This window comes from Somniosus microcephalus, chromosome 11, assembly GCF_052327205.1.
Source record: "Somniosus microcephalus isolate GS21.2 chromosome 11, FLI_Smic_1.0, whole genome shotgun sequence".
NCBI classification, from domain to species: Eukaryota; Metazoa; Chordata; class Chondrichthyes; order Squaliformes; family Somniosidae; genus Somniosus; species Somniosus microcephalus.
The window spans coordinates 84,003,095-84,021,375 of record NC_140997.1 but is presented as its reverse complement, the minus strand read 5'-3'; positions in this window follow the sequence as shown (position 1 = coordinate 84,021,375).

The window sequence follows — 18,281 nt, the reverse complement described above, 5'->3', positions numbered from 1 at the left end:
CACGTTGCCCCCGGAGAGTACACTGTGACACCAGAGAGTGCATCGTGTCCCCGGAGAGTGCGCTGTGACTCTGGAGAGAGTGCTGTGACCCCGGAGAGTGCACTGTGACCCCGGAGAGTGTGCTGAGTACCCGGACAGTGCACTGTGATACTGGAGAGGGCACTGTGCCCTCGGAGAGTGTGCTATGTCCGCAGAGAGTGCACGTTGCCCCCGGAGAGTACACTGTGACACCAGAGAGTGCATCGTGTCCCCGGAGAGTGCGCTGTGACTCTGGAGAGAGTGCTGTGACCCTGGAGAGTGCACTGTGACCCCGGAGAGTGTGCTGTGACCCTGGAGAGTGTGCTGTGTCCCCAGAGGAGTGCGTTGCACCTGGAGAGTGCACTGTCACACCGGAGAGTGCACCGTGACCCCAGAGAGTGCGCTCTGACTCCGGAGACAGCGCTCTGACCCTGGAGAAAGCAGTCTGACAGCGGAGAGTGCGCTGTGTCTCCGGAGAGTGCACTGTGACCCTGGAGAGGGCGCTGTGGCCCACAGAGAGTGCCGTGTCCCTGGCGAGTTTTCTGTGACCCCGGAGTGTGCACCCTGACCGCGGAGAGTGCACTGTGACACCGGAGATTGCGCTGTGTGCCCGGAGAGTGCGCGGTGTCCCCGGAGAATGCACGGTGCACTCAGAGAGTGCGCGGTGCACTCAGAGTGTGCACTGTGTCCCCTGGAGAGTGCGCTGTGACCCCAGAGTGTGCGCTATGTTCCGGAGAATGCGCTGAGACCCTGGAGAGTGCGCTGTGACACCGGAGACTGTGCTATGACTCCAGAGAGTGTGCCGTGTCAATGGAGAGTGCGCTGTGCCCCCTAAGAGTGGGCTGTTTTCCAGGAGAGTGCGCTGTGACGCCATGGAGTATGCTGTGACCCCGGAGAGTGTGCTGTAACACCTGAGAGTGGGCTGTGTCACCGGAAAGTGCACTGTGACTCTGGAGAGTGTGCTGTGATTCCAGAGTGTGCGCTGTGACCCCGGAAAGAGTACTGTGCTCCTGCCGATTGCGCTGTGTCCCTGGAAATTGCGCTCTGTCCCTGGAGAGGTTGCTCTGACCTAGGAGTGTGTGCTCTGACTCCAGAGAGTGCGCACTGACACTGGAGAGAGCGCTGTGACCCCAGAGAGGGTGCTGTGCCCCACAGAGTGTGTGGTGCCTCCGGAGACTTTGCTTTGATCCCGGAGAGTGCACTCTGACAGCGGAGATTGCAATGTGACACCGGAGATTGCGCTGTGTCCCCGGAGATTGCGCGGTGTTACCGGAGAGTTAGCGGTGCACTCAGAGAGAGCGCTGAGTCCCACGGAGAGAGTGTTGTGACCCCAGAGTGTGCGCTATGCCTCCGTAGAATGCACTGTGACTCCGCAGAGTGCGCTGTGAAACCGGAGAGTGCGCTGTGACCCCAGAGAATGCGCTGTGACACCGGAGATTGCACTGTGTCCCCTAAGAGTGTGCTGTGTCCCCGGAGTGTGCGCTGTGACCCCGTAGAATATGCTGTGACGCCGGAAAGTGCGCTGTGACACCTGAGAGTGGGCTGTGTCCCCAGAGAGTGCGCTATGACTCCAGAGAGTGTGCTGTGACCCCAGAGAGTGTGCTGTGACCACGGAGAGTGCTCTGTGTCCACCGGACAGTGCACTGTGTCCCCGGAGAGTGTGCTGAGTACCCGGACAGTGCACTGTGATACTGGAGAGGACACTGTGCCCTCGGAGAGAGTGCTATGTCCGCAGAGTGTGCACGTTGCCCCCGGAGAGTGCAGTGTGACACCAGATAGTGCGTCATGTCCGCGGAGAGTGCCCATTGGCCCCGGAGCATGTACTGTGATGCCCGAGAGTGCGCCGTGTCCCCGGAGAGTGCACTGTGATCCGGAGAGTGCACTATGTCCCTGGAGCATGCGCTGTGTCCCTGGAGAGTGCGCTGTGAACCCGGAGTGTGTGCGTTGACCCGGAGAGTACGCGGGGACCCCGGAGAGAGCGCTCTTACCCCGGAGAGTGTGCTGTGTTGCCAGAGAGAGCGCTTTGTCCCTGGAGAGTGTGCTGTATCCCCAGAGAGTGCGCTGTGTTCAGGGAGAGTGCGCTGTGTCCCAGAGCTTGCACTGTGATCCCTGAGAGTGCGCTGTGTACACGGAGATGCGCTGTGACCACGGAGGGAGCCCAGAGAACCCAGAGAGTGCACTGAGTCCCCGGAGAGTGTGCTGTTTCCCTGCAGAGTGTGCTGTGAACCCGGAGTGTGTGCTCTGACACTGGAGAGCGCGCTGTGACCCCGGAGAGTGTGCTGTGACTCTAGAGAGTGCGCACTGACACTGGAGAGAGCGCTGTGACCCCAGAGAGGGCGCTGTGCCCCACAGAGTGTGCGGTGTCCCCGGAGAGTTTGCTGTGATCCCGGAGAGTGCTCTCTGACCACGGAGAGTGCACTGTGACACCGGAGATTGTGCTGTGTCCCCGGAGATTGCGCGGTGTCCCCGGAGAGTGCGCGGTGCACTCAGAGAGTGCGCTGAGTCCCCCGGAGAGCACGCTGTGACCCCAGAGTGTGCGCTATGCCTCCGTAGAATGCACTGTGACCCCGGAGAGTGCGCTGTGACACCGGAGAGTGCGCTGTGTCCCGTAAGAGTGGGCTGTGTCCTCGGAGTGTGCGCTGTGACCCCGTAGAGTATGCTGTGACACCGGAGAGTGCGCTGTGACACCTGAGAGTGGGCTGTGTCCCCGGTGAGTGCGCTATGACTCCGGAGAGAGTGCTGTGACCCCACAGAGTGTGCTGTGACCACGGAGAGTGCTCTGTGTCCACCGGACAGTGCACTGACTCCCCGGAGAGGGTGCTGAGTCCCCGGAGAGTGCGCTGTGATACTGGAGAGGACACTGTGCCCTCGGACAGTGGGCTATGTCCGCAGAGAGTGCACGTTGCCCCCGGAGAGTGCACTGTGACACCAGAGAGTGCATCGTGTCCCCGGAGAGTGCGCTGTGACTCCGGAGTGAGTGCTGTGACCCCGGAGAGTGCGCTGTGACCCTGGAGAGTGCACTGTGACCCCGGAGAGTGTGCTGTGACCCTGGAGAGTGTGCTGTGTCCCCAGAGGTGCGCGTTGCACCTGGAGAGTGCACTGTCACACCGGAGAGTGCACCGTGACCCCAGAGAGTGCGCTCTGACTCCGGAGACAGCGCTCTGACCCTGGAGAAAGCAGTCTGACAGCGGAGAGTGCGCTGTGTCTCCGGAGAGTGCACTGTGACCCTGGAGAGGGCGCTGTGCCCCACAGAGTGTGCCGTGTCCCTGGCGAGTTTGCTGTGACCCCGGAGTGTGCACTCTGACCGCGGAGAGTGCACTGTGACACCGGAGATTGCGCTGTGTGCCCGGAGAGTGCGCGGTGTTCCCGGAGAATGCACGGTGCACTCAGAGAGTGCGCGGTGTACTCAGAGTGTGCGCTGTGTCCCCTGGAGAGTGCGCTGTGACCCCAGAGTGTGCGCTGTGACACTGGAGACTGTGCTATGACTCCAGAGAGTGTGCCGTGTCAATGGAGAGTGCGCTGTGCCCCCTAAGAGTGGGCTGTTTTCCCGGAGAGTGCGCTGTGACTCCATGGAGTATGCTGTGACCCCGGAGAGTGTGCTGGAGCACCTGAGAGTGGGCTGTGTCACCGGAGAGTGCACTGTGACTCTGGAGAGTGTGCTGTGATTACAGAGAGTGCACTGTGACCCCGGAAAGAGCACTGTGCTCCTGCCGATTGCGCTGTGTCCCTGGAAATTGCGCTCTGTCCCTAGAGAGGGTGCTCTGATCTAGGAGTGTGTGCTCTGACTCTAGAGAGTGCGCACTGACACTGGAGAGAGCGCTGTGACCCCAGAGAGGGCGCTGTGCCCCACAGAGTGTGCGTTGCCTCCGGAGACTTTGCTTTGATCCCGGAGAGTGCACTCTGACAGCGGAGAGTGCACTGTGACACCGGAGATTGCACTGTGTCCCCGGAGATTGCGCGGTGTTACCGGAGAGTGTGCGGTGCACTCAGAGAGAGCGCTGAGTCCCACTGAGAGAGTGCTGTGACTCCAGAGTGTGCGCTATGCCTCCGTAGAATGCACTGTGACTCCGGAGAGTGCGTTGTGAAACCGGAGAGTGCGCTGTGACCCCAGAGAATGCGCTGTGACACCGGAGATTGCGCTGTGTCCCCTAAGAGTGTGCTGTGTCCCCGGAGTGTGCGCTGTGACCCCGTAGAATATGCTGTGACGCCGGAGAGTGCGCTGTGACACCTGAGAGTGGGCTGTGTCCCCGGAGAGTGCGCTATGACTCCGGAGAGTGTGCTGTGACCCCAGAGAGTGTGCTGTGACCACGGAGAGTGCTCTGTGTCCACCGGACAGTGCACTGTGTCCCCGGAGAGTGTGCTGAGTACCCGGACAGTGCACTGTGATACTGGAGAGGGCACTGTGCCCTCGGAGAGTGTGCTATGTCCGCAGAGTGTGCACGTTGCCCCCGGAGAGTGCAGTGTTACACCAGATAGTGCGTCATGTCCGCGGAGTGTGCCCACTGGCCCCGGAGCATGTAGTGTGATGCCCGAGAGTGCGCCGTGTCCCCGGAGAGTGCACTGTGATCCGGAGAGTGCACTATGTCCCTGGAGCATGCGCTGTGTCCCTGGAGAGTGCGCTGTGAACCCGGAGTGTGTGCGTTGACCTGGAGAGTATGCAGGGACCCCGGAGAGAGCGCTCTGACCCCAGAGAGTGTGCTGTGTTGCCAGAGAGAGCGCTTTGTCCCTGGAGAGTGTGCTGTATCCCCAGAGACTGCGCTGTGTTCGGGGAGAGTGCGCTGTGTCCCAGAATTTGCACTGTGATCCCTGAGAGTGCGCTGTGTACTCGGAGATGCACTGTGACCCCGGAGGGAGCCCAGAGAACCCAGAGAGTGCACTGTGTCCCCGGAGAGTGCGCTGTTTCCCTGCAGAGTGTGCTGTGAACCCGGAGTGTGTGCTCTGACACTGGAGAGGTGGCTGTGACCCCGGAGAGTGTGCTGTGACTCTAGAGAGTGCGCACTGACACTGGAGAGAGCGCTGTGACCCCAGAGAGGGCGCTGTGCCCCACAGAGTGTGCGGTGTCCCCGGAGAGTTTGCTGTGATCCCGGAGAGTGCACTCTGACCACGGAGAGTGCACTGTGACACCGGAGTTTGTGCTGTGTCCCCGGAGTTTGCGCGGTGTCCCCGGAGAGAGCGCGGTGCACGCAGAGAGTGCGCTGAGTCCCCCGGAGAGCACGCTGTGACCCCAGAGTGTGCGCTATGCCTCCGTAGAATGCACTGTGACCCCGGAGAGTGCGCTGTGACACCGGAGAGTGCGCTGTGTCCCGTAAGAGTGGGCTGTGTCCTCGGAGTGTGCGCTGTGACCCCGTAGAGTATGCTGTGACCCCGGAGAGTGCGCTGTGACACATGAGAGTGGGCTGTGTCCCCGGTGAGTGCGCTATGATTCCGGAGAGTGTGCTGTGACCCCAGAGAGTGTGCTGTGACCACGGAGAGTGCTCTGTGTCCACTGGACAGTGCACTGAGACCCCGGAGAGTGTGCTGAGTCCCCGGAGAGTGCGCTGTGATACTGGAGAGGACACTGTGCCCTCGGACAGTGTGCTATGTCCGCAGAGAGTGCACGTTGCCCCCGGAGAGTGCACTGTGACACCAGAGAGTGCGTCGTGTCCCCGGAGAGTGCGCTGTGATTCCGGAGAGAGTGCTGTGACCCCGGAGAGTGCGCTGTGACACTGGAGAGTGTGCTGTGTCCCCAGAGGTGCGCGTTGCACCTGGAGAGTGCACTGTCACACCGGAGAGTGCTCCGTGACCCCAGAGAGTGCGCTCTGACTCCGGAGACAGCGCTCTGACCCTGGAGAAAGCAGTCTGACAGCGGAGAGTGCGCTGTGTCTCCGGAGAGTGCACTGTGACCCTGGAGAGGGCGCTGTGCCCCACAGAGTGTGCCGTGTCCCTGGCGAGTTTGCTGTGACCCCGGAGTGTGCACTCTGACCGCGGAGAGTGCACTGTGACACCGGAGATTGCGCTGTGTGCCCGGAGAGTGCGCGGTGTCCCCAGAGAATGCACGGTGCACTCAGAGAGTGCGCGGTGCACTCAGAGTGTGCGCTGTGTCCCCTGGAGAGTGCGCTGTGACCCCAGAGTGTGCGCTATGTTCCGGAGAATGCGCTGAGACCCCGGAGAGTGCGCTGTGACACCGGAGACTGTGCTATGACTCCAGAGAGTGTGCCGTGTCAATGGAGAGTGCGCTGTGCCCCCTAAGAGTGGGCTGTTTTCCCGGAGAGTGCGCTGTGACCCCATGGAGTATGCTGTGACCCCGGAGAGTTTGCTGTAACACCTGAGAGTGGGCTGTGTCACCGGAGAGTGCACTGTGACTCTGGAGAGTGTGCTGTGATTCCAGAGAGTGCACTGTGACCCCGGAAAGAGCACTGTGCTCCTGCTGATTGCGCTGTGTCCCTGGAAATTGTGCTCTGTCCCTAGAGAGGGTGCTCTGATCTAGGAGTGTGTGCTCTGACTCTAGAGAGTGCGCACTGACACTGGAGAGAGCGCTGTGACCCCAGAGAGGGCGCTGTGCCCCACAGAGTGTGCGGTGCCTCCGGAGACTTTGCTTTGATCCCGGAGAGTGCACTCTGACAGCGGAGTGTGCACTGTGACACCGGAGATTGCGCTGTGTCCCCGGAGATTGCGCGGTGTTACCGGAGAGTGTGCGGTGCACTCAGAGAGAGCGCTGAGTCCCACTGAGAGAGTGCTGTGACTCCAGAGTGTGCGCTATGCCTCCGTAGAATGCACTGTGACTCCGGAGAGTGCGCTGTGAAACCGGAGAGTGCGCTGTGACCCCAGAGAATGCGCTGTGACACCGGAGATTGCGCTGTGTCCCCTAAGAGTGTGCTGTGTCCCCAGAGTGTGCGCTGTGATCCCGTAGAATATGCTGTGACGCCGGAGAGTGCGCTGTGACACCTGAGAGTGGGCTGTGTCCCCGGAGAGTGCGCTATGACTCCGGAGAGTGTGCTGTGACCCCAGAGAGTGTGCTGTGACCATGGAGAGTGCTCTGTGTCCACCGGACAGTGCACTGTGTCCCCGGAGAGTGTGCTGAGTACCCGGACAGTGCACTGTGATACTGGAGAGGACACTGTGCCCTCGGAGTGTGTGCTATGTCCGCAGAGTGTGCACGTTGCCCCCGGAGAGTGCAGTGTGACACCAGATAGTGCGTCGTGTCCGCGGAGAGTGCCCATTGGCCCCGGAGCATGTAGTGTGATGCCCGAGAGTGCGCCGTGTCCCCGGAGAGTGCACTGTGATCCGGAGAGTGCACTATGTCCCTGGAGCATGCGCTGTGTCCCTGGAGAGTGCGCTGTGAACCCGGAGTGTGTGCGTTGACCCGGAGAGTACGCGGGGACCCCGGAGAGAGCGCTCTGACCCCGGAGAGTGTGCTGTGTTGCCAGAGAGTGCGCTTTGTCCCTGGAGAGTGTGCTGTATCCCCAGAGAGTGCGCTGTGTTCGGGGAGAGTGCGCTGTGTCCCAGAGTTTGCACTGTGATCCTTGAGAGTGTGCTGTGTACTCGGAGATGCGCTGTGACCCCGGAGGGAGCCCAGAGAACCCAGAGAGTGCACTGTGTCCCCGGAGAGTGCGCTGTTTCCCTGCAGAGTGTGCTGTGAACCCGGAGTGTGTGCTCTGACACTGGAGAGGTGGCTGTGTCCGAGGAGAGTGTGCTGTGTCCCTGGAGAGAGCGCTGTGACACTGGAGAGTGTGCTGTGACTCCGGAGAGTGCGCTGTGCCCCTTAGGATTGCACTGTGTCCCCGGAGAGGGTGCAGTGATACTGCAGACTGTGCTGTGGCCCAGAGAGTGTGCTCTGACCCCAGAGAGTGCACTGTGTCCCCGGAGCGTGCGCTGTGTCCCCAGATAGCGTGCTCAGACCCCGGAGAATGCATTGTGACCCCGGAGAGTGTGCAGTGATCCGGGAGAGTGCGCAGCGAACCCGGAGAGTTCACTGTGTCCCTCGAGATTGCGCTGTGTCCCTGGAGAGTGCGCCTTGTCCCTGGAGAGTGTGCTGTGAAACTGGAGAGTGTGCTCTGACACTGGTGAGTGCGCACTGACACTGGAGAGAGCGCTGTTACCCCGGCGAGTGTGCTCTGACCCCGGAGAGTGCGCACTGACCCCGGAAAATGAACTGTGACCCCGGAGAGTGCACAGCGAACCTGGAGAATGTGCTGTGTCCCTGGAGATTGCGCTGTCTCCCCGGAGAGGGTGCAGTGACACTGCAAACTATGCTGTGCCCCGGAGACTGTGCTGTGTCCCCGGAGAGTGCACTGTGTCACCAAAGTGTGTGCTCTGACACCGGAGAGAGCACATTGACCCCGGAGAGTGTGCTGTGACAGCGGAGAGTGCACTGTTTCCCTGGAGAGTGCGCTGTGTCCCTGGAGAGTGCCCTGTGTACCCAGAGAGTGTGCGGTGCCCCCGGAGAGTATGCGGTGACACTGGAGACAGTGCTGTGTCCCCGGAGAGTGTGCTTTGCTCCTGGAGAGTGCGCTCTGTCCCCAGAGATTGCGCTGTGTCTCCAGAGAGTGCGCTGTGTCCCCGGAGATTGTGCTGTGACCACGGAGAGTGCCCTGTGACACCAGAGAGTGCGCTATGTCCCTGGAGAGTGCGCACTTACATCCGGCAAAGACTGCTGGAAAAAACGGGGTTGGATCTGAAACAGGCTGCGGACACCGCGCGATCCCTGGATGTGGCCCAGAGAAACTCGGACGCCTACTATTCAGCCCGCGCCGTCCACGCCGCCACGTGTGCACCGAGGGCGCCGCCATCTTGGAAGGCATCTTCCCCGCCCGACAGCCCGACACCGGCTGGGCGCCGCTCTCCCCCCAGAAGCCCTACGACAGCCGCGACGCGTCAGGGACCCAACTGCTACTTCTGCGGGCAGCCAAAGCACACCAGAAACCTGTGCCCGGCGAAAGGCACCACCTGCTTTAAGTGCGGTAAGAAGGGGCACTTCGGGAAGGTGTGCAGAGGGAACCCCACCGGAAAACCAACCGCCGGAAAACCTGCCACCGCCGCGTGTGCGCCGTGGGAGCGGCCATCTTGGACGCCATCTTGCCCGACCTCGTGGGGTCCGCCATCTTGTGAGCAGACAGCGTGGACGCCATCTTGTATCGATCAGGGCCCTACAGTGGCATCGGTCACAGAGGACCAGACCAGGCCGCACCCGCTATCCAAATCAATGGTGGACATCGAGGTAAACGGGTGCCGGGTTAAATGCTTAATTGTCAGTGGAAGCACGGAGAGCTTTATCCACCCAGAATTGGCTCAACAACTCTCCCTAAAGGTGGTCCCTACTCAGGGTACCATCTCTATGGCTGACAAAACCCAGACATCGACCATTCTGGGTTACTGCATGGTACAATTGTGCGTTAACGGAACTGTATATGATAATTTTAAAGTATTAATCATGAAGAACCTATGTGCGAGCGTGATCTTGGGCCTGGATTTCCAGTGCAACCACCAAAGCATCACGCTCAAGTACGGTGGGTCCCAGCCACCCCTCACAGTGTGCGGTCTAGCTACCCTGAAGGTAAAGCCGCCTTCGCTATTCGCGAACCTTACCCCTAACTGCCGGCCAATAGCGACCAAAAGCAGGAGGTACAGCTGGGAGGACAGGCGGTTTATCGCGACCGAGGTAGACAGGCTCCTGAAAGAGCGCATTATTGAACGCAGCAACAGCCCGTGGCGCGCCCAAGTGGTAGTGGTAAGGGGTAGCGAGAAGAAACGGATGGTGATCGCCTATAGTCAAACGATCAACAGGTACACCCTACTAGACGCCTACCCGCTACCCCGCATATCAGAAATGGTGAACCAAATCGCCCAATACCGGGTGTTCTCCACCATCGACCTCAAGTCAGCGTACCACCAGCTCCCTATCAGACCAGAGGACCGCCCGTACACCGCCTTCGAGGCGAACGGACGCCTCTACCAATTCCTCAGAGTCCCCTTTGGGGTGACGAATGGGGTCTCGGTCTGCCAGAGGGAGATGGACCGCATGGTCGATGACCACCACTTGCAGGCAACCTTCCCCTACCTCGACAACTTCACCATCTGCGGTCAAAACCAGCAGGATCACGACTCGAACCTCGAGAGGTTCCTGAAAACCGCACAAAAACTCAACCTCACCTACAACGAGGACAAGTGCGTTTACAACTGGAGAGCTGTGTTCGGGGAGAGTTCGCTGTTTCCCTGGAGAGTGCGCTGTGTCCCCGGAGAATGCGCTGTGATACTGTAGAGGGCAGTGTGCACTCGGAGAGTGTTCTGCGCCCGCAGAGAGTGCTCGTTGCCCCCAGAGAGTGCACTGTGACACCGGAGAGTGCGCCTTGTCCCCGTAGAGTGCCGTTTGCCCCCGGAGAGTGTACTGTGATGCCAGAGAGTGCGCCGTGTCCCCAGAGAGCGCAATGTGACCCCTGAGAGTGCACGGTGTCCCTGGAGATTGTGCTGTGTCCCTGGAGAATGCACTGTATACCCAGAGAGATTGCAATGCCCCCGGAGAGTACGTGGTGACACTGGAGACTGTGCTGTGTCCCTCGAGATATCGCTGTGAGCCCGGAGAGTGCACTGTGTCCCTGGAGATTGTGCTTTTTCCCTGGAGAATGCGTTGTGTTCCTGGAGAGTGCACTGTGAACCCAGAGTGTGTGCTGTGACACTGGAGAGGTGCCTGTGTCCCAGGGGAGTGCGCTGTGTCCCTGGAGAGTGCGCTGTGACCCTAGAGTGTGTGCTGTGACCCTGGAGAGTCTGCTGTGTCCCTGGAGATTGTGCTGTGTCCCCAGAGAGGTTGCGGTGACACTGCAGACTGTGCTGTGTCCCGGAGAGTGTGCTGTGTCCCCGGAGAGTGCGCTGTGTCACCGAAGAGTGTGCTCTGACCCCGGAGAGAGCACAGTGACACCAGAGAGTGTGCTGTGACCCCAGAGAATGCACTGTGTCCCTGTAATTGCGCTGTTTCCCTGGAGAATGCGCTGTGTCCCTGGAGAGTGCGCTCTGACCCTGGAGAGTGCGCACTGACACTGCAGATTGTGCTGTCACCCGGGGAGTGTGCTCTGATCCCAGAGTGTGCGCTGTGTCCCCAGAGAGTGCGCTGTGACCCTGGAGAGTGTGCTGTTACCCCGGAGAATGCACTGTCACTGGAGATTGCACTGTGCCCCGGAGAGTGTGCGGTGTCCCCGGAGAGTTTGCTGTGACATCAGAGAGTGCGCTCTCACAGCGGAGAGTGCACTGTGACCCCGGAGATTATGCTGTTCCCCGGAGAGCGCGCGGTTTCCCCGGAGAGTGCACGGTGTCCCCGGAGAGTGCACTGTGTCCCCCGCAGAGTGCTCTGTCACTCTGGAGAATGCGCTGCGACACCGGAGAGCGCATTGTGACACCAGAGTGTGCACTGTGACCCCAGAGAGTGCGCTGTATCGCCGGAGAGTGTGCTGTGACCCTGGAGACTGCGTTGTGACACCTGAGAGAGAGCTGTGCCCCTGGAGAATGCGCTGTGACCCCAGAGAGTGTGCTGTGACAATGGAGAGTGCGCTGTGACGCCGGAAAGTGCGCTGTGTCCACCGGAGAGTGCGCTGTGTCGCCCGAGAGTTTGCTGTGACTGTGGCGAGTGCGCTGTGTCCCCGGAGAGTGCGCTGTGACCCCGGGGAATGCGCTGTGAGACTGGAGAGGGTACTGCGCACTCGGAGAGAGTGCTGTGTCCCCAGAGAGTGAACTTTGTCTCCAGAGAGTGCACTGTGACACCGGAGAGTGCGCCGTCCCACAGAGTGTTCCTGTTTCCCCCGGAGAGTGGACTGTGATGCCAGAGATTGTGCCCTGTCCCCGGATAGTGCACTGTGACACCGGAGAGGTGGCTGTGTCACTTGAGATTGCGCTGTGACCACGGAGAGTGCACTGTGTCCCTGGAGATTGCGCTGTGTCCCTGGAGAATGCGCTGTCTCCATGGAGAGTGTGTTGTGACACTGGAGAGTGAGCCCTGACACTGGAGAGTGCGCACTGGCACTTGAGAATTCGCTGTGTCCCTGGAGATTGCGCTGTGACCCTGGAGGTTGTGCTGTGACACCGGAGAGTGCACTGTGTCCCTGGAGATTGCGCTGTGTCCCTGGAGAATGCTCTGTCTCCCTGGAGAGTGTGTTGTGACACTGGAGAGTGAGCCCTGACACTGGAGAGTGCGCACTGGCACTGGAGAATGCGCTGTGACCCCGGAGAGAGCGCTGTGACACCTGAGAGTGCACTGTGTCCCCGGAGAGTGCGCTGTGACACTGGAGAGTGCGTCTTGCCCCCGTAGACTGCACTGTGACCCCGGAGAGTGTGCTCTGACCCCGGAGAGTGCTCTCTGACCCCGGAGAGTGCGCTCATGATCCTGGAGAGTGTGCTCATGATCCCAGAGAGTGCGCTGTGTCCCCAGAGAGTGCGCGGTGACACTGGAGAGGTGGCTGTGTCCCAGGAGAGTGTGTTGTGTCCCCGGAGAGTGCGCTGTGACGCTGGAGAGTGTGCTGTGACACCTGAGGGCCCGCCGTCTCCCCAGAGAGTGCCCGTTGCCCCCGGAGAAAGTACTGTGATGCCGGAGAGTGCGTCGTGTCCCCGGAGAGTGCAATGTGACATTGGAGAGTGCACTGTGTCCCTGGAGATTACGCTGTGTCCCTGGAGAGTGCGATGTGAACCCGGAGTGTGTGCGCTGCCCCTGGAGAGTACGCAGTGACCCCGCAGAGAGTGCTCTGACCCCAGAGAGTGTGCTGTGTACCCGGAGAAGGTGCGGTGACACTGCAGAATGTGCTGTCACCCGGGGAGTGTGCTCTGATCCCAGAGTGTGCGCTGTGTCCCCGGAGAGTGCGCTGTGACCCTGGAGAGTGTGCTGTGACCCCGGAGAATGCACTGTCATTGGAGATTGCGCTGTGTCCCTGGAGAGTGTGCTGTGTCCCTGCAGAGTGCGCTGTGCCCCGGAGAGTGTGCGGTGTCCCCGGAGAGTTTGCTGTGGCATCGGAGAGAGCGCTCTCACAGCGGAGAGTGCACTGTGACCCCGGAGATTATGCTGTGTCCCCGGAGAGAGCGCGGTTTACGCGGAGAGTGCGCGGTGTCCCCGGAGAGTGCACTGTGTCCTCCGCAGAGTGCTCTGTTACTCTGGAGAGTGCGCTGCGACACCGGAGAGCGCGTTGTGACACCAGGGTGTGCACTGTGACCCCAGAGAGTGCGCTGTAACGCCAGAGAGTGTGCTGTGACCTTGAAGACTGCGTTGTGACAGCTGAGAGTGGGCTGTGCCCCTGGAGAGTGCGCTGTGACCCCAGAGAGTGAGCTGTGACAATGGAGAGTGCGCTGTGACGCCGGAAAGTGCGCTGTGTCCACCGGAGAGTGCACTGTGTCCCCCGAGAGTTTGCTGTGACTCTGGCGAGTGCGCTGTGTCCCCGGAGAGTGCGCTGTGACCCCGGGGAATGCGCTGTTAGGCTGGAGAGGGCACTGTGCACTCGCAGAGAGAGCTGTGTCCCCAGAGAGTGAACTTTGTCTCCAGAGAGTGCACTGTGACACCGGAGAGTGCGCCATCCCCCAGAGTGTTCCTGTTTCCCCCGGAGCGTGGACTGTGATGCCAGAGAGTGTGCCCTGTCCCCGGATAGTGCACTGTGACCCCGGAGAGTGCACTGTGTCCCTGGAGAGTGCGCTGTGTCCCTGGTGATTGCACTGTGTACCCGGGGAGTTTGCGGTGCACCCGGAGAGTAGGTGGTGACACTGGAGACTGTGCTGTGTCCCCAGAGCGTGTGCTTTGTCCCTGGAGAGAACGCTGTGACCACAGAGATTGTGCTTTGTTCGGGGAGAGTGCGCTGTGCCACATTGAGTGCGCTTTGACTCCGGAGAGTGCGCTGTGTCCCCGGAGATTGTGCTGTGACCCCGGAGAGTGCCCTGTGAACCCAGAGAGTGCGCTTTGTCCCTGGAGAGTGCGCTGTTTCAATGCAGAGTACCCTGTGAACCCAGAGAGTGCGCTGCGTCACTGGAGAGGGCGCCGTTTCACTGGAGAGTGCGCTGTGATACCGGAGTGTGTGCTGTGACACTGGAGAGGTGGCTGTGTCACTTGAGATTGCGCTGTGACCACGGAGAGTGCACTGTGACCCTGGAGATTGCTCTGTGACCCTGGAGATTGTGCTGTGCCCCTGGAGAGTGCGCATTGACCCTGGAGATTGTGCTGTGTCGCTTGAGATTGCACTGTGACCCCGGAGAGCGCACTGTTTTCCTGGAGATTGTGCTGTGACCCTGGAGGTTGTGCTGTGACCCCGGAGAGTGCACTGTGTCCCTGGAGATTGCGCTGTGTCCCTGGAGAATGCACTGTCTCCCTGGAGAGTGTGTTGTGGCACTGGAGAGTGAGCCCTGACACTGGAGAGTGCGCACTGGCATTGGAAAATGCGCTGTGACCCCGGAGAGAGCGCTTTGACACCTGAGAGTGTACTGTGATGCCGGAGAGTGCGTCGTGTCCCCGGAGAGTGCAATGTGACACTGGAGAGTCCGCTGTGTCCCTGGAGAGTGCAATGTGAACCCGGAGTGTTTGCGCTGCCCCTGGAGAGTACGCAGTGACCCCGCAGAGAGTGCTCTGACCCCAGAGAGTGTGCTGTGAACCCGGAGAAGGTGCGGTGACACTGCAGAATATGCTGTCACCCGGGGAGTGTGCTCTGATCTCAGAGTGTGTGCTGTGTCCCCAGAGAGTGCGCTGTGACCCTGGAGAGTGTGCTGTTACCCCGGAGAATGCACTGTCACTGGAGATTGCGCTGTGTCCCTGGAGATTGCGCTGTGTCCCTGCAGAGTGCGCTGTGCCCCGGAGAGTGTGCGGTGTCCCCGGAGAGTTTGCTGTGACATCGGAGAGAGCGCTCTCACACCGGAGAGTGCACTGTGACCCTGGAGATTATGCTGTGTCCCCAGAGAATGCGCGGATTCCCCGGAGAGTGCACGGTGTCCCCGGAGAGTGCACTGTGTCCCCCGCAGAGTGCTCTGTTACTCTGGAGAGTGCGCTGCGACACCGGGGAGCGCGTTGTGACAGCAGAGTGTGCACTGTGACCCCAGAGAGTGCGCTGTAACGCCGGAGAGTGTGCTGTGACCCTGGAGACTGCGTTGTGACACCTGAGAGTGGGCTGTGCCCCTGGAGAGTGCGCTGTGACCCCAGAGAGTGTGCTGTGACAATGGAGAGTGCGCTGTGATGCCGGAAAGTGCGCTGTGTCCACCGGAGAGTGCGTTGTGTCCCCCGAGAGTTTGCTGTCACTGTGGCGAGTGCGCTGTGTCCCCGAAGAGTGCGCTGTGACCCCGGGGAATGCGCTGTGAGACTGGAGAGGGTACTGTGCACTCGGAGAGAGTGCTGTGTCCCCAGAGAGTGAACATTGTCTCCGGAGAGTGCACTGTGACACCAGAGAGTGCGCCATCCCCCAGAGTGTTCCTGTTTCCCCCGGAGCGTGGACTGTGATGCCAGAGAGTGTGCCCTGTCCCCGGATAGTGCACTGTGATCCCGGAGAGTGCACTGTGTCCCTGGAGAGTGCACTGTGTCCCTGGTGATTGCACTGTGTACCCGGAGAGTTTGCGGTGCACCCGGAGAGTAGGTGGTGACACTGGAGACTGTGCTGTGTCCCCGGAGAGTGCGCTTGGTTCCTGGAGAGAACGCTGTGCCCACAGAGATTGTGCTTTGTTCGGGGAGAGTGCGCTGTGCCCCATTCAGTGCGCTTTGACTCCGGAGAGTGCGCTGTGTCCCCGGAGATTGTGCTGTGACCCCGGAGAGTGCCCTGTGAACCCAGAGAGTGCGCTGTGTCCCTGGAGAGTGCGCTGTTTCAATGCAGAGTGCCCTGTGAACCCAGAGAGTGCGCTGCGTCACTGGAGAGCACGCCGTTTCACTGGAGAGTGCGCTGTGATACCGGAGTGTGTGCTGTGACACTGGAGAGGTGGCTGTGTCACTTGAGATTGCGCTGTGACCACGGAGAGTGCACTGTGACCCTGGAGATTGCTCTGTGACCCTGGAGATTGTGCTGTGTCCCTGGAGAGTGCGCACTGGCACTGGAAAATGAGCTGTGACTCCGGAGGGAGCGCTTTGACAACTGAGAGTGCACTGTGTCCCCGGAGAGTGCACTGTGACACCGGAGAGTGCGTCTTGCCCCCGGAGAGTGCACTGTTAGCCCTGAGAGTGTGTACTGACCTCGGAGAGTGCTCTCTGACCACGGAGAGCGCGCTCATGATCCTGGAGAGTGTGCTCATGATCCCAGAGAATGCGCTGTGTCCCCAGAAAGTGCGCGGTGACACTGGAGTGGTGGCTGTGTCCCAGGAGAGTGTGTTGTGTCCCCGGAGAGTGCGCTGTGATGCTGGAGAGTGTGCTGTGACACCTGAGGTTCCGCCGTGTCCCCAGAGAGTGCCCGTTGCCCGCGGAGAGAGTACTGTGATGCCGGAGAGTGCGTCGTGTCCCCGGAGAGTGCAATGTGATACTGGAGAGTGCACTGTGTCCCTGGTAGTACGCTGTGTCCCTGGAGAGTGCGATGTGAACCCGGAGTGTGTGCGCTGCCCCTGGAGAGTACGCAGTGACCCCGCAAAGAGTGCTCTGACCCCAGAGAGTGTGCTGTGAACCCGGAGAAGGTGCAGTGACACTGCAGAATGTGCTGTCACCCGGGGAGTGTGCTCTGATCCCAGAGTGTGCGCTGTGTCCCCAGAGAGTGCGCTGTGACCCTGGAGAGTGTGCTGTTACCCCGGAGAATGCACTGTCACTGGAGATTGCACTGTGTTCCTGGAGAGTGCGCTGTGTCCCTGCAGAGTGCGCTGTGCCCCGGAGAGTGTGCGGTGTCCCCGGAGAGTTTGCTGTGACATCGGAGAGTGCGCTCTCACAGCGGAGAGTGCACTGTGACCCCGGAGATTATGCTGTGTCCCCAGAGAGCGCGCAGTTTCCCCGGAGAGTGCACGGTGTCCCCGGAGAGTGCACTGTGTCCCCCGCAGAGTGCTCTGTCACTCTGGAGAATGCGCTGCGACACCGGAGAGCGCGTTGTGACACCAGAGTGTGCACTGTGACCCCAGAGAGTGCGCTGTATTGCCTGAGAGTGTGCTGTGACCCTGGAGACTGCGTTGTGACACCTGAGAGAGAGCTGTGCCCCTGGAGAATGCGCTGTGACCCCAGAGAGTGTGCTGTGACAATGGAGAGTGCGCTGTGACGCCGGAAAGTGCGCTGTGTCCACCGGAGAGTGCGCTGTGTCGCCCGAGAGTTTGCTGTGACTGTGGCGAGTGCGCTGTGTCCCCGGAGAGTGCGCTGTGACCCCGGGGAATGCGCTTTGAGACTGGAGAGGGTACTGCGCACTCGGAGAGAGTGCTGTGTCCCCAGAGAGTGAACTTTGTCTCCAGAGAGTGCACTGTGACACCGGAGAGTGCGCCGTCCCACAGTGTTCCTGTTTCCCACGGAGAGTGGCCTGTGATGCCAGAGATTGTGCCCTGTCCCCGGATAGTGCACTGTGACCCCGGAGAGTGCACTGTGTCCCTGGAGAGTGCGCTGTGTCCCTGGTGATTGCACTGTGTACCCGGAGAGTTTGCGGTGCACCCGGAGAGTAGGTGGTGACACTGGAGACTGTGCTGTGTCCCCGGAGATTACGCTTTGTCCCTGGAGAGAGGGCTGTGCCCACAGAGATTGTGCTTTGTTCGGGGAGAGTGCACTGTGCCCCATTGAGTGAGCTTTTACTCCGGAGAGTGCGCTGTGTCCCCGGAGATTGTTCTGTGACCCCGGAGAGTGCCCTGTGAACCCAGAGAGTGCGCTGTGTCCCTGGAGAGTGCGCTGTTTCAATGCAGAGTGCCCTGTGTACCCAGAGAGTGCGCTGTGTCCCTGGAGAGGGCGCCGTTTCACTGGAGAGTGCGCTGTAATACCGGAGTGTGTGCTGTGACACTGGAGAGGTGGCTGTGTCACTTGAGATTGCGCTGTGACCACGGAGAGTGCACTGTGACCCTGGAGATTGCTCTGTGACCCTGGAGATTGTGCTGTGTCCCTGGAGAGTGTGCATTGACCCTGGAGATTGTGCTGTGTCCCTTGAGATGGCACTGTGATCCCGGAGAGTGCACTGTGTCCCTGGAGATTGCACTGTGTCCCTGGAGAATGCGCTGTCTCCATGGAGAGTGTGTTGTGACACTGGAGAGTGAGCCCTGACACTGGAGAGTGCGCACTGGCACTGGAGAATTCGCTGTGTCCCTGGAGGTTGCGCTGTGACACTGGAGGTTGTGCTGTGACCCCGGAGAGTGCACTGTGTCCCTGGAGATTGCGCTGTGTCCCTGGAGAATGCTCTGTCTCCCTGGAGAGT